The 15,306-nt window shown below is 45.4% G+C and overlaps 1 long non-coding RNA gene across 1 annotated transcript; it reads left to right on the top strand.

Moving 5' to 3' along the window:
• The first annotated feature begins 7,904 nt into the window (after nucleotides 1–7,904).
• Nucleotides 7,905–11,266, top strand: LOC144094876 (uncharacterized). The gene is made up of 3 exons (XR_013306609.1): nucleotides 7,905–7,969; nucleotides 9,485–9,550; nucleotides 11,207–11,266. It is a non-coding gene; the product is annotated as an uncharacterized LOC144094876 (long non-coding RNA).
• The last annotated feature ends 4,040 nt before the right edge of the window (nucleotides 11,267–15,306 follow it).

The following is a 15,306-nucleotide window of genomic DNA, read 5'->3' as shown; positions in this document are numbered from 1 at the left end:
TAGGAAAAAAAAAACGCGGCCTCATTTGGTTGCGGAATATAGAAATTCAAAGCGAAAGGCATTATCGATAGACTGTATCAGTGCGATTTCTGGTATTTATTAGGTATGTGTGATCAACCATTACTAGAAATACTTTTACCAGTCATGAACGACAGCAGGCACTTCTCAAGCAGCCATTAAGATGGATAAATAAGTATATTCATTAACCTAGCAAAAATCTTTTATATTTCCAAGAACTCCTATTGTTACTACCTCGTGCAGATTACGTTACGTTTTGTAAACGCTGTGCAAGTGCACGCTTCCTTGCATTATTGCACTCAGCTGCAGCTTCCGCAACCAAATCAGTAAAGGTGAAATGGCGGTTCATAATGTGAGCAATTATCTACAAAATGTAATGAATTATCGAGATCATGATATTTTCAACCTAACCATTGCTGACAGCAAGCTCTGTTCCCAGGTTTCGACGACAGTGGACGTGCGAAAGGGTCGTCAACGTGCACACTTTCGTGACCTGTGTTGCCTAACGCTTTGAAGTCGCCGACTTGTAACTGTGCTTCGATGCGGACGGCAGAACTAATCCCTGTCTCGTGTGCAGCGGATGAGTGGGGGTTTCTTGAAAGCACCTTCTTGGCAACCAGGTCGTCCTCGCAAGTGCAGTCTTCGCTTCAGCTATGTGTCACGCTTGAAAACAAGGACTCTCAAGAAACACAGCAGAACTTTACCGGGAGCTTGCAGTGTCCGATGTTTATATCATGTATATATTCACCATCCGCGTGTTCCTCACAAACCTGTTGAAACTTGTCAGGATCGTTACGTTATGCAAACTATGTTCGTCCTGTTCTGCCTTCATTCATGAAGAACTGTGCCACTTAATTTATGCGCAAAACTCAAGCACAAGTAATTTGTTAAGCCGACTTCATACTGAGTTCTGCTCGTGAAACATTCTTCGGCGCAGTCACCGGAACGAGACAAGGAAATAAATAACGCAGCACAAAGTCCTACTTTCAACTACTTTTATTCGAACCCACGACGACAGATATGTGCTCTTGCACGTTCATCAAAAATGGTTATAAAAGTAGTTCAATAAAAGTAGCTGCAAGTGGGCCTCTTTGATGTGTTGTTTCTTTCCGTGTCTTGCCCCTGTTGCGACGGCTTGATACCGCTCCAAATATATTACCAACTGGCCTGCAGCACAACCCTGTTAATCTGCTCGTGAGTTTACTACTTCGTAACTAATGTCAGCATTTGTTTAAACAGCAGCGTTTCTTACCAAATATTGGATTACATATATACACAACTCGAAAATGAAATTATTAGTATTCAGAAGTGCAAAATTCGCCAGTATGACAGTATGGTGGCTAACTTATTATCTGAGATGACCTATCGAAATATTGAAGATATCTCCTGAGTAGGGGTTAATGAGCTGGTCAGCGCATTCCCAAACAAACATCAGCGCAATCTAGGACAGCAAACCGCACGCATGACACACGTGGCATCATGACATTTACAGTAACGTAACTTTAAAATTCAGAGCAGCTTAACTCCTGTCCTCTTAGAACAAACTATTTATTCGGACGTTTGGGTAAAGTTAACGTCTCATGCATTGCAGGGATTTTTTGCGTGCCATTCTACCTACTGCGGTCTAGCAGGTAAACGGGTGACCGCATTGGCGCTAGTGACGAGGACTTTGTCAAGAAGCCAGGAGAAACCCTTGCCTTTCATGAATACTCTAACTTGAGGAACATTTCAACCTACGAGCTTTTTTGTAAAATTTTAACGCTGCAACAGAAAAGAATTCTGAAGTAGAGGGCTGTCGTTTACACATGTACTGTTAACGAGCAAACAGTTCGCAAAATAGATGCTCCTTGGTTTAACTCAGCAGACATATTCTCCCTTGTTGGTGACCATTCCTCCGGAGACCTCCATCACCAGCCAATAAGTGCCACAACTCCGACTAGTTGCCAAGATATGTCGCGTCAGACTCCGAGACGTCTATTACTACCCAGAATATTTTTGTAAGCGCCTGTCCCTATAGCTGGCCTTCAAGTGCCAGGGACATATGTACAGACGTCCGCACTTTGCACGTCCTGATTCACATTTGAGAAGTTCGCATGAGATGTACGGCAACACGTTGGCACGCGACTGGCACAGATATTGTGCGTGTTTGTCCAGCGTTGCATTCATGTCTGACCGTGAACTGTTGGAACTGCTTGGCTCCTAGCGAAGTCGCAGCGCAACATCCCCTGCACACGTAGCAGAGTGTTTTTACTTTTATATTACGAGTACAAAGAACCTGTGTGCGACATCGCTGTGTAAACTAAAGCACACACATGTAAACGTGTTATGAATAAAATCTCCGCCTGTATCAACCAGCCATGTCGTTTTCTTCGCCGAATTATTCCGTCAAACTGAACTGAACCATTTTCTATCCATCACTCTATTAAGCAAAGAAAATAAAATTTTTGGCTTGAACGCTCCTTATAGCCAGCATAAAATGAAGGACGGCGCTGAAGGAAAATTTCGCATTAGGATCTAGGCGTTCACTTCTCTTTTTCTTTTTTGACGTTCGCATCCATGACAAAAGTAGTACCTATAAAAATTTTAGGGACGATCAATTAAATTGATGTAGGGTGAATGAGATAGCATTTTTCTTCTCGCCAATCAATTCCAATTTCGATTCCATTACAATGTTGGTTCTATCCTAACACCGATTACTTCTCATTCATTGACCAATCTATACAGATTTCGATGTTTTAAGGGTGCATGTTGTTGGGCGAGTCGGTTGTACATAGTTGAGTAAAGGTACTAAGCAAAGTTATACAAACACGGACGAGAAGGGCACAAGGACGGGCGCATTAGACTTTCTAACTCTTATTCTATTGTTACTGTATTCCTATTCGCAACCACTTCTTTTATTCAATTTTCTGAGTCATTCGTAGTTATCCTCACTTTTGCTCTTAGTCCGGTGTCTCCCTCCTCTCCTCCGGAAACTGTGGCAGGCGGCCACTTCCTTAGCCGACGCCGGACAGTTTTCGCCTTCATGGGATTGAATGCGATTTCACTGAAAGAGAATGGTAAGTACATTTAACATCAAATGAGGCGGAGCCAGAATAAAACTTCACGGCTTACTTAAATGTTGGCAGTGGCTTATCTTGGCTAACCCTGGAATTCAGCGAAAAGCAAAGACGCTTGCTAAGCGTCTGAGGCTCGTCCATGGCAGCTCCGCTACACGCTCGCGACAGCCGTTCTGTACATGCCCACACGACCACGTGATTATGACGTGGTATCACATGGTCTTATGACACCCCCATTGGATGTCATCACGTGGCTTCACATCACCTTATCGGATGTTCTTAAGGTCAAAGGTCAACTAAAGGTCATGGGTCAAGGGTTCGACACCGTAACTCTACCACATATGGTCATAAACGGCTATGCTTGGTTGGCCTGAACGTCGTTCAAGATCGTTGTGCTGTCTACTTGAAGACTGTTTTACCTAGCTTAGTGAGGCTTTTCGCTTCAGTATGTGAAGTGAATTAAAAAGGGGTGGCAGACTAGGACACTCATTCAAGGTGCAGTCATAAACAGCACGGCTATCAGGTGGACACCAAAACCCAACCCAAATATATCGAAACATGTGAGAGGAAACAGTCTTAATCAAAATCACTTGTGGGATGCCTAGAGGAAAGGCAGGTACCCTACGAGCAGTTACATACAAGGAACTTTTACCGCTATCTCAAAACAGGCTGGAAAGGAGAACTGGAAAGCCTTATTAAACGTGTACAGACACAAAATTTCGAACGCAAACAATTTGACTTTTAACATGGGCGTAAGGAGATGCCTTCCAACAAGTGCCATTCGCAGGCGCGGAGTGGACGATAACTTAAAATTATTTCGACTTTTGTCCCTCGCGCTACTCGGTATTTCCGCCACGCCGTGTGACATCAAGGAGCACTTGTCCTCCTTTATGTGAGGTAATAAAAGCAAGCGGTTGTTCACGGGAACAGTGGCTGTCGCAACAGGCTGATGTCTCACTACTTTTTTTTATCTTCAAAGTTCGAAGCAACTACTACATATATAACGGGCAGTAAGCCCTAGTGAAGTATCCAGCGCCGTGGCCGAGTATCTCGAGGCATTCTCAGCTGTTCTGCTCAGGCGGTGCGTGAGGATTCTTGCGGGTATTTTCGGTACTTTAGGGGGTTACTTATGAGACCATCCTTAGGGTTCCCGTCAGGACCACATTTTCTATATTCGGTGGGATGGATGACGGCATGCCATCTTCGCTTCTGCAGCGGTGGAGGCTTAAGCGCGTCGTCCTTGGCTCTGCATTGTCTCCCCGGAATGTGGCACAATTAGGGCACAGTCCTGTCAAGCTGACCGACCGGCAGCTGTGTTCCCGTCGAGGAGGCGGTTGCACTGCGCTGATGTCCCACTGCTTTTTTCTTCATTCTTACAGCTTATGGTAAACATTAAGCTTTTCTAACGGAACCAAAAGAAAACAGTTGCCGATTCAGTATAAATAAACGTTACTCTGAACACGCAGTTCTGCTGGACGCAACTGCAAGTTTAATACAGCACAAGGCCCACTACGAATTGCGATAACGTAGAGTGAATGCGCGCTCTTCATAATTGAATTTGCCGGTTCAAATCTCTCTCCTTTTTGTATGAAATGCTGCATAGCTGCTTAATGGTGCTTCCAAGTCTTTTTGGATGGAGTCATTGAAATATTTTTGCAGGTGTCATGAGAGTTTGGGGGTTCCCTTGCATCGGTATCGCAATAGTGGGCCTCTCTGGGGTTCTCCAGTCCCAATGCGTCAGGCGACAAACCCAGGCTTGGATGGGTAGGGATGGGACAGGATGGATCTGTGTTTGCACTAGCACAAGTATGCAATACCATCTTGGTTTCAAATCCCTCCTGCGTCATGAAAGTGTTGCACTGCGCAAGAAAAAAAGTACAGGCGATGCATCGAACTTTTGCAACTTTTGCATGGCGCTCTCAGTGAGAGCTACGCGCCCAGACAATTTGTTTCATCTCAAGGCTGGTGTGTCTTTAGCATTTGTTCGTCCATCAGTTTATTTCAAGGTCTTTCTATTCTAAAACGACAAGCAACCCCTTCATCTTAGCTCTCCTAAGCAGATTATCAAATACCCATTTGCCGGTTCTGTTTGCGCCCACTGGTCATAGACGTCAGGGGCCTTTGTGGGTTGGTCATGGAAGTATCCGACATAATTCATTTCCTTACTGTACGTTCATTTTCTTACTGTACGTTTTTCATTAAAGTACCTGTGCAGTCTCTCCAGAAAACAGATGACAAAAGTTCTGCTTGAGATGTTATCTCCTGTACCGATGTATTAACAGCCTTACATCACCTCTCTTGACAATTTATTAAAGCAGATGAAACAGACGTGTTCAATCGGCCGCGGAGACTTTCTTTTTAAACTTCGAGCGTCGGTTTGATGCGTTAAAACGTGGCCTCGTGAGAAGGGGACTTTTCTGCTATGGTCTCTAAACAGTCGCGTGTGTCAGCAGCCAGAAACTATTGGTCGTTATTTTGAGTTTTGTTGCAATGCCGTGTTTTTTTTTTTTTGGACATTCTTCAACGGACTCTCAAAAAGGGCATTGAGATGACGCCGTATGCTACAAGATTTTGCCTACAATGGAAGGTTCTAAGGTTCCATGCGATATCTTAGTGCTCATGGGACTGTTTATCTTATGGAAGAGCCGCATGACAGATCACCACGCAGAGCCGCCACGTTCACCGAAGTCTCTGTTCAGAAAGCAGTGTGCTATGGCCTTCCTGCCTGGCGGCCTTTACTCGATGCATGTGTGTGTCTCCCGGGCTTTTATGTACAGGAAAAGTGAGAGCAGGATGCCAGTGTGATTGTGTATGACGTGTGTCAAGATGCGACTGGTTAAGTCGGGCTTGAAGCCTGTCAGAGTGGGTGGCATAAAAACAAACTGCGGTGATGGCAAAGTGCTCTCGTGCAGCTGTGGCCAGCGAAGCTGATTGATTCGCGTGGCCTCGCGGGTTCGAAAGCTTGTCGCGCTATATTTATTTTATTTCTGCACCCTCAAGCTCAGGGACGCCGCAAAGTTATTGGTTGGGTTTGACTACGTGAAGTAGTGCTTTCGCATTAAAAGAAAAGAATTCGCTTAATTCATTGAACATAGACGCAGTGCTCATGAGATTTTGCTCAGAGTGTGTAATGAGCATTTTGGAAATTGTGAAGTGTTAATTAAAGAACGAAGACAAGATCTGAAAAGCGCTATCGAAGCGACTGAAATCAAAAAGCTAGGTGGAACTCGCGTTAAATCTCCATCTGCCTTTATTGAGAATTAGTTATTTCTGTTTTTTTTCTTTACCTTAGGTAAGGCTTGTGTTTATTTTACTCGATGGTGAATGTGTATGTGTACTTTGTGGTCCGCTGCTCGTGGCTTGTGTTTCCTTGATTTTTTTTTTTGCTGTCATTGTTTTTGCAACATGCTGGCTTGTACTTATGCGAATGGTGACCCGAATAAACTGTAACTTAAAAAATAAAGGCCCTGTTGCGCCTTTTGTTGTTTGTTCTTTTTTCTTTCGTGCGCCATTGCGCGGTTTCACCAACAAGAATGCTTTCAATTTGGGACCGTCAGGATAATTTGCCTGAAAGAAAGGAACACAGCTGTTGCTTCACATACCCTTAAACACTCAGCCAGGTACAGCGTGCCGACAAGAAATGTGAGTCAGAGAAAATTTCTGTCATCACGGACGTCTAAGCGAACCAGCGGCATTGTTCTTGTTCCGCATGTGGCAGGAAAACTGGGGATGGCTGACTTTCTTTTTACATTGCAAGCTTCGAGAAGTGCTCGCGAGAGCTCAAGCTTCTATTATTTCGTGGGTCAAAATGAAACAAGCATCTGATGTTAATTTTAGCATCTTACGTGTATTGTGTTTTTGATTTTTCAGAATAAATATTGTACATGTAATGTATCTGAGATGCCTTGGCAATACGCGGAAATAATTGTTCACGAGTGGGGCTCAGGCACGAGCCCACACTTAGAAGCCGACCCCCGCTGCTGCGTCAGTCGCGTGGAGAGGAGGAAACCACCAGGTTTTCTGTAAATAGTTATGGTATAGCACGACCTCGAGGTGTCGCGAATGCCCCTCTGGACTGGTTTGCGACTGTTGGCCCTGTTATATGTGCCGCCGTTGACCAGAAAAAAAAAAAACCTCATTATTTGTGAAGTGCTTGGGCCGAACAATTCCATTTCCACACAGAATGCTCAATAGTGCCCTGAATTCTCTCGACACACACTATGCAAGCACCAGAACATTGTTTAGCATGGCCACATTCTTTATTCGTTTGGCATGCCGGAGGGCTCGCTCGAAGGAAGGTAATTTATCGTACTTTATTCGTTTTACTCTTTATTGCTGAATTTGAGTCTTCCAGAATTTTGCTTAGATTTGATTGCCTTCGCAATCTCTTCTTCTTTTGCATTCGCAGCGTCCCAGAAAATAGGTTTTTTTTTTTTCAGAGCATCCCGGTCGAAAAACACAACAGAAACTTTTCCGTCCTCGCAACAGGCTTTCTGTATTTTTTTGACAACGAACTTCGAGTTGCACGAGAAATATTTGCAGTAGCCACTGAATTTTGTGTACTTACTACAGAAAAGTACGACATAAATACAGACAATTCAGCGGTACTGCAGAAAAATATAACAAAAAAAATAGAAATTTCTGTAATTACCAGAAAACGCGCGTTTTGTCGTTACCGCAAACGACGAAACATTTTACACGAATCTGTCCTTTTCATTTTTTTTTACTGGAAGATTTAGCGCTCGTACTCGTACGTCTGTCGCGCGGCGTGTCTAGGGACAAAGAAGAGGAATCCTCCTCCTCGCGACGCGCACTCGTGAGCCGCGAGCCCGCGAGCCAGGAAGAAGACGGTCTCATCGGTCCTGCAGGCGCTCGCCCACCCAGCTCTCCGCCATGTAAGTCCCTCTGCCCCGGTCTTTCCCCTTCCCAAAGCAGAGCCAGCATCAACAGAAATGGGCAAGCGCGCGAGGAGACCGCATCGTGGCGAGCGCTAAGGTCGCCGTGAAGGGCAGGCATTTCCCGCGAAGTTGCTTTCCGCCTCCGCGCTTGCTTCCTCTCCCAACTACGGGCAACTTCTCTGCCCCTGGTGCCGTAAAGACTGGCGATCGCGCAAGCTCGAGGTTACTGCCACGCGTCTACGTTGTCGCGTTCCTCAGTTAAACATTTAGCGCCAGAGAAGCCCACGTAGGAGGCGCACAATCAAGGACGAAGGACGCAGACGTCCTTATTTGTGCGCGCTCGTACGTGGTCTATAGTGGGCAACACCAACTCGCCTTTCAGTCCGTGCTTATGTACCTCCACAGATTTAGGCTGGTGGTCTCCCCATTGTGCCCACTCAACGCTGAACCCGAGATGGTAGATTATCTCTGGTGGTGCCGCCACCGCTTCTCTTCTTTTGAGGAGGCGCCTGCTATAACACCCGCTGCGTCAGCTCGGTCTAAGTTTGTTTTCTGGGATTGTTCTGTCTCTTGGTGCTTCTGTAGAAGCTTCTGTAGAAGCACCAAGAGAGGGTACACCCTCGGGCGCAGCAACAGGAACGCCCTCTCCTCCATTCAGAGTTCCATTTTAAACTCGAAATGACTGCCATCCATAAATATCTGAATTTCATCTTTTGACTACTTATGTTCAAAATTATTCTGCAATGACAACACCGAATACAGTAAACGTATATCCCGGTTCCCATCTTCAGACACCATTCTCCCAGTTTCCGATTTCTTCTTAGTTTAAATCGCTGCAGCTGCTGTTTTTTTTTTTGTCTGAAAACGTTTTTAAGTATCTGTCAGTCGCCCCCCGTGTCTGGGCCAATTACCCACAGTGGGTATGCGCCATGAACTCCTTCAGGACAACAACGTCGACCAGGAACACGCTTTCCACTGCTTAACGCGTGTGGCTCTTGCCCTGCAGCTCTTCGCATTGAAATCTAGGACAAGCATGACAGAACAAGCAAATTGTACTTTTATGAAATGATTCATGGCCCGGAGCTGCTGCAGGTAAGCTGTTAAAGAAACTGGAGGGATGTGGTGCGGGAAAATTTCGGTCGCCTGCGTTCTTCGACTTGCACTGGCATCGCAGAACACGCGAACACGCGGGTTGGTTCATATTCCCTTAACGGAAATGCTGCCGACGCGGTGTTGACTCCATCCCAAAACCTCGGAATCAGAAGCAGCCAAGCGGCACAGTATTGACATTACGTCAAGACGCGTTCTACGGCGTGTCGATAGTGTGTACATTTGTTGGAGTCAAATAAGAAGGCCGACTAAACTTCGGCGTAGTGAAGAAGTTACTGACCCCGGTAGGCTTAGCGAGAGAGAGCAGCGGATTCGATATTCACCGCATGTGCCTTGTTAAAACTAGCGACTGTAGGCCTGCCAATTTCATTTCTACTAAGATATGATTTTCTTGGTCCACAGGGATGAACTTATGGATCAAGTATCGGAGCCGGTCATCATATACGACACTTTTGATCCTCAAGAAGAGTAAGTTTTTAAAGTTTTCTTTGTAAGGCTTCAGAATTTTGAAAGGGTGATGTATATTCTATATTCGGAGTTTGACGCACGCGTACTATACTCGGTAAACGAAGGTCGTGAAGCAGAGTCGGTTTATTATTCCGTATGCGAGATTTTTTTTTTTACTACGCCAACTGCGCGCAACGCTATCACGTTATCACGGGCCCGCCGCGTATGCCCACCATGCCCCCATGAAATGTGCTCCAGTGTATGGAGTCGTTATGCTCAGCCAACCTGAAGGCACTGGTGCCTTCATAGTGCTTCCCAACACTCGGTGCGTTCTAGAATAGCAGCTTTAATGCTTGGACTGTTCCGATAGGAACGGTTGTTATCTATGTCGCGAACGTGTCACCTTGTGGCCGCATCGCTGTCGGAAAATAAGCCCATGAATATTAGAACTTCAGAATTGATTGTTTCTTCCAAGCTCTAATTGTGTTTTAATGCAATAGCGTTAAGGGTTCTGTTCTGTGGAGAACCCGGTGTCGTAATTAGCGCTGGTCTATCGCGAAAATCCGGATTAGTCGAGCAAGTCGTGATGTCACGCGAGGAGCTGCGGCATTGGAAGTGAATAAAAAATCACATAAATTAATTATAAGGTCGCTACATTACTCCTATGTCGTAATTCATGTAAGAAAATAAAGCAGGTTAACTGAGCTGAAAAGATAATACGGGTATTTAGATAGGAAACGAACCTCTGACCTTTCGGTATCGAGTCAGACATGCTGTCGCTAGACTATCGAGGAAAGTTCGTTCGACTTGGTTAAAGGAAGGTCTTGTTTGTATGACCAACACTGTCTGTATCTGCGAAGTGATAAGCGAAGAGGATCGTGGGTGGCTGGAGAGACCGATTAACGTTATCGCGACATACCCTTAGGGCGGAGCCTAATTGTGCCCGATTCTTTTTTACCAAGCGATTGAACTGGACGACGATGCATGCATACAAAATGAGACTCAAGAAGAGGCTTTCCAGTATAGTCCAATCAAAATCAAGTACTTCTGCTCCCGTCCACGTCGCATCTAATAAAAAGGCTCCGCTTAATGCGAACTTTGCATAATTCGAGCATTTATCGGTCCATCCGTGTACGTATTAAGAGTCGGCTATACAAGTAGCTCCTACAATGAATGGGCGCATTCACTACATACATAAGAAGCCATTCTGTACTTACCTGTGCAGAAAGGTTTAAAATCTCTCGTGAACAGCATCAGATTAGAGCAGAACCATTTAGAACAAAGGAAAAACTGTTTCTCGCTCACACTTCGAGAGATCATTGGTTTAATGAGGATAACTTGGCCCATTTCATATTGGAGCTGCCCGCACATTCATCAGGTCCGATTCGGACCTGAGCACTGATTAAAGGTGGCATCAAACTTTTGGGGGGTTTTATTGAATTGTAGCGATCCGCTGCAAAGATTCATATTTTTACATAAACTATTCCTGCGTTGTGTATTCGCACTATTGGGTTACACACGAACATCCTTGTACGTTCTTCAAAAACAATATGCGAGAGTGTTTGCGCAAGAATGCGTCCTGATTATGCTTTCCCCGACTGCTTCCTAATTCTCACTGGATATCAACGTGCCTTGCGACCCTCATTTTCCTTACATCCTTCACCCTTCTCTTTCCAGTGAAGACTTGGACTACAGGGAGGACTATTTGAGGCTTATCGTCTTTCTTCTGATCGCATGTGAGTACGAAGGACGGCTTCGTAAAGCTGCCACCTTCACTTGGAGGTGCAATCCGTTACCCGGTGCCAAACTGGGTCGTGAATTGCGTCCGCTCGACACACACCGCTTCAAAGAGGAACACAGCAGCAAGATAATGACGCCCTTAATCAGGCACCGATTTAAAGAGCAACACCAACGCGAAGAGGGTTTTAAAAATTGTTAGTGTTGTGGAGTTCACTATCCGATTGCTCGGCATAGTAGGTAGTGGAAAACCTAAGCTGATGCTCTCGCTAGTGAGGAATTTCCAGCCTTATCAGCCCGATAGACAGCAAAGTTCCTAATCCCATGGAGAGATAAGGAAACAAACGATAAGTGGAAGTTCCCCAGCAACTACCCATTCCATGAACTTCCATGAACTTGGTTGTTTCGCTTTTATTTTTGTTGGGGGGGGGGGGGGGGGCATGATAACTACTGTATGCATCGCGATTGGTAGCCGTCATCCAATGTCCAAACTGGTAACGGATCATGGCACCTCATAACCAGGGACTTGACGGAAACGAGACAAAACGCTGGCGTCCATGACATACCCGCTTTAAGTCAATTACGAAGCAGCGACGGCTTTGCGTACTGCCTGTAAACAGCGTGTGTTGTGAGCGTAAACTCGGCCAACGCTTTAGCAGTACCGCGCGACCTTCGACCGGCGCACACGTCAGTGCTTAATCACGACGCCTAGCTGCAAGCCAGCGAGAGTAGGCGCGTGATCGTGAAGTTTCCCCCTGTTCGAATGTAGTGTGTATGGATCTTGCTACAAGTGCTACAGGGCCCTGACCACTGCCTTGCTCCTTCTTAACCGCCAGAATGACAGCTTTGTCATGGCGGAGAGAATGAGGAACTGCTCGATTTTGTTTAAGGCGTGTCACAAGCTTCTACTATGCTGAGAAATTGAATTGAATTTTTTTTCGGAGCATTTATACAAAACATATTTGAAACAACATCTGGATCCCTAGCTAAAAGCTAGTTGGGATCCGTGCAAATCATATCTAGTGAAACTAAGTGCAGGCATAAGAACTAACTATTTACATTACACCTGATGAAGACTATTGCATACAAATAGAATGTTGAAATCTACTTAACCAACAAAAGTACAAACTAAAGAGACGCGCCAGAGGCTCGAATATGACAACTCCCATGCTCTTGTGGATTGTGCGTGTGGCTTTAACTCCCCGAAGTGGTTCAAGCTTTGAGGGACACCTTAATGGAGGACTCCGGATTAACATAGGCCACCTGGGGTTTTTCAACGTGCCCTGACATCGCACAGTACAAGAGTGCTTTCGTATACCGCCCTCATCGAAATACGGCCTCTATGGACGGAATCGAATCCGCAACCTTGGAATCGGCAGCCGAACCTAAGCGGTCTGTTGCTGTTGTTTTGTACAGTCACTTGGCTACCACTTTATTAGCTGTCCAGCTGCCAGCAGGTTTCTTCTTTGCTTATCAGATAAAACGATACTCACGTTGTAGCGCTCTTGTTAAAGAGCAAATAGAAGGGAGAAATAGGTGGGCAAGTTTCACCAGCCGCACGATAATTGAGATTATCTTTTTCCATTTTTTTGTTCAAAACGGTTTTTAGCATGCACTAAAAGAAGACGATTACTGCGCATTAATAAAATAAAACAGGGTGATTTTTGAATCTTTACAGATTTTTAGAACTGTCAGGAATACTTTGGAGCGGTCTGTTGCGTTTGATTGTACATCAATGCGGACACAACGTACCTTTGGGGACGAATAATTTAACGAATATTAACTAAAATGATCTAATAAGCTTTTTCTACTTTTGATATCAGGGCAAAATTATGCTGCAAAATTCATTGGCCGTCAACGCAGAAGGAGAGGTGTGCTTTCAAATTTTCTCAATCGGCATTTAGTTTCGAAGTACCGAACGTCAAAAATGCCCATTCGAAAGCTCGTTGAGTTGGCTTTCCCGCATTGTTACTCATATATTGGCGTGTCTCGCACTTCTTATGCTTCGAATAGAGGCGCAGTTGGTGTATTTTATGATGTACAAGACGTTAACTGATAACTGATTTCGGCGACGATACCCCACTCAGCGACGTCATTTTATAATTTGGTGAGGTTAGAAAGCCAACTCAAAAACTTTTGAATGCGTATTTTGGACGTTACATATTTCGAACCACATTACTAGTCAGGAAATTATAAACAGGGCGCACCTTAAAAGGCAACGGCCATTAGTTTCGCAATATAACCATAGCCCCCCTAAAATAAAAAATAAGAAATTTTATTAGTTAATATAAATTAATAATCGCCGGCTGTTTGATCATTATAAGGGATATATTATCCACTTCGCTTTATCATCCACCTCAAACAACCGTACCGACGTAGCTCTCAGTTTTTAAAATAAAGATTAAAAAAATCACCCCCTATTAAATGACAACGAACGTTTATTTTTGATTACATCGGCTGTTTTTCTGCCCGTGAAATACCAAGGCGTTCACATTAAAAAAAAATCCTATTTTCACACGCCTTTGCTGTCTCAGTACGACCAGGAAGCTGGGCACACAGTCTACCGTAGTCGGGGGTTTTGTATTGCTCATATGAACAGTCTGAGTACCAATAGCACGCCTATATGGAAGCAAGAAGGGAGTAAGCACCCCACTAGCACGCTCCGTTATTATAAAACGGGAGTGCGCTACCGGAGCGTGACCGAGGCGCGGCATTGTGGTGGAGCATCCGCCTCGCATTCGGGAGGTGCTGGGTTTGATCCCCAGTGCCGCCGGGTACCCACCGGTTTTCTAATAAATACAAGGTTTCCCCCGGCTTGGTGCGCGGCTCATCTAGGGTGAGATGCTTGGTAAAAGGGTATTGGGCCAAACGGTTGCCTTGCCGTATTAGAGATAAGTTCCGTCGTCAAGCAACCCTGTAGCCGGTACAAGCCTATTTGTGACCTTTTATTTTCGATCTGCCTGTGAATGCTCGACGTTCCTTCCAAGACCACAGTGACCGAATTTGAAGGCACAGGCTCCTTCGCCAAGCCATGCAACCCTAGCAAGCCGAGCACTGTACCCCTTTTGAGGAAACCGGTGGGTAACCAGCCGGTAGCGGGAGTCGAACCCACTACATCCCGAAGCCGAGGCCGGGGCTCTACCACGAGGCCATGGAGCGCTTCAGACAATAGCCTACTCCCTTTATATTCACTTGTGTTTAGAGCTCAACGGACGCTATCACGGAGGGAAACATCCTGCGCACGCGTTTATCTTCGCTGACATGCCGATCTGTTGATGGTCGCTGGGTACTGCTAATTAACTGGCCAAGGGTGCAAGTTCACTCAAGAATTTATAGCTGTTTTATTTGGAGCTATTTTCAGGTTGCACGAACCCGTAACCAGAAACACCAACACTGGCTTAGTTGAGGGAAATAAGGTACACCCTCCAATTTTGTGAGCTTGCCACTGGTTTCAGCTCGTTTAAGACGTTTTTTTTTTTTGACAAGTGTCTCATCAATCAGTATGCGAAAGAGTCATCCACGGCTACGTATGCAAAAGCCACGGTCTCTTATGACGTGAGCAGAAAAAGCTTCTGACCGCAGTCCTCACGCGCGCTCACCTGCCCCGCCTCGGCTGGAGCAGCGAGGAGCTGTGGGCGCCGCAGCACAGGCGAGAGAAAAAAGGTCACGTGGCGTGTGAGCCATGGAGTGACGTCGTTTGATGGACGTCGCTAAGCGCGCACCACGGGCGCGCGGTTTTCGAATTCCGCCACAAATGACCAAAAATTATTTAATCCACAGCAGCGAGGGTAATGCGTTTTCGAAAATCTAAAACCCAATATCGCAATTACTAAAGGACAGCCATAAATCGCTAATTGGCAACAAGTGCATCTCTGTAACAGTTTAAAATCCTAATATTAGAATTTAATCGCTTGACTAGTTAGCATGCTTCGCCACTTTTTTTTGGTTTTCGCCATTCATGGTATTACTGTGCCGCAAGAAAACGCGCCTTTTTTAGTGGCGGGCTTCCCTGAAACACCTGGGATCAATCGGCATGCCCA

This window comes from Amblyomma americanum, chromosome 6 (assembly GCF_052857255.1).
Source record: "Amblyomma americanum isolate KBUSLIRL-KWMA chromosome 6, ASM5285725v1, whole genome shotgun sequence".
In the NCBI taxonomy this organism is placed as follows: Eukaryota; Metazoa; Arthropoda; class Arachnida; order Ixodida; family Ixodidae; genus Amblyomma; species Amblyomma americanum.
The sequence above is the reverse complement of the archived record's forward strand: the minus strand, read 5'-3'. Positions and strand labels throughout refer to the sequence as shown.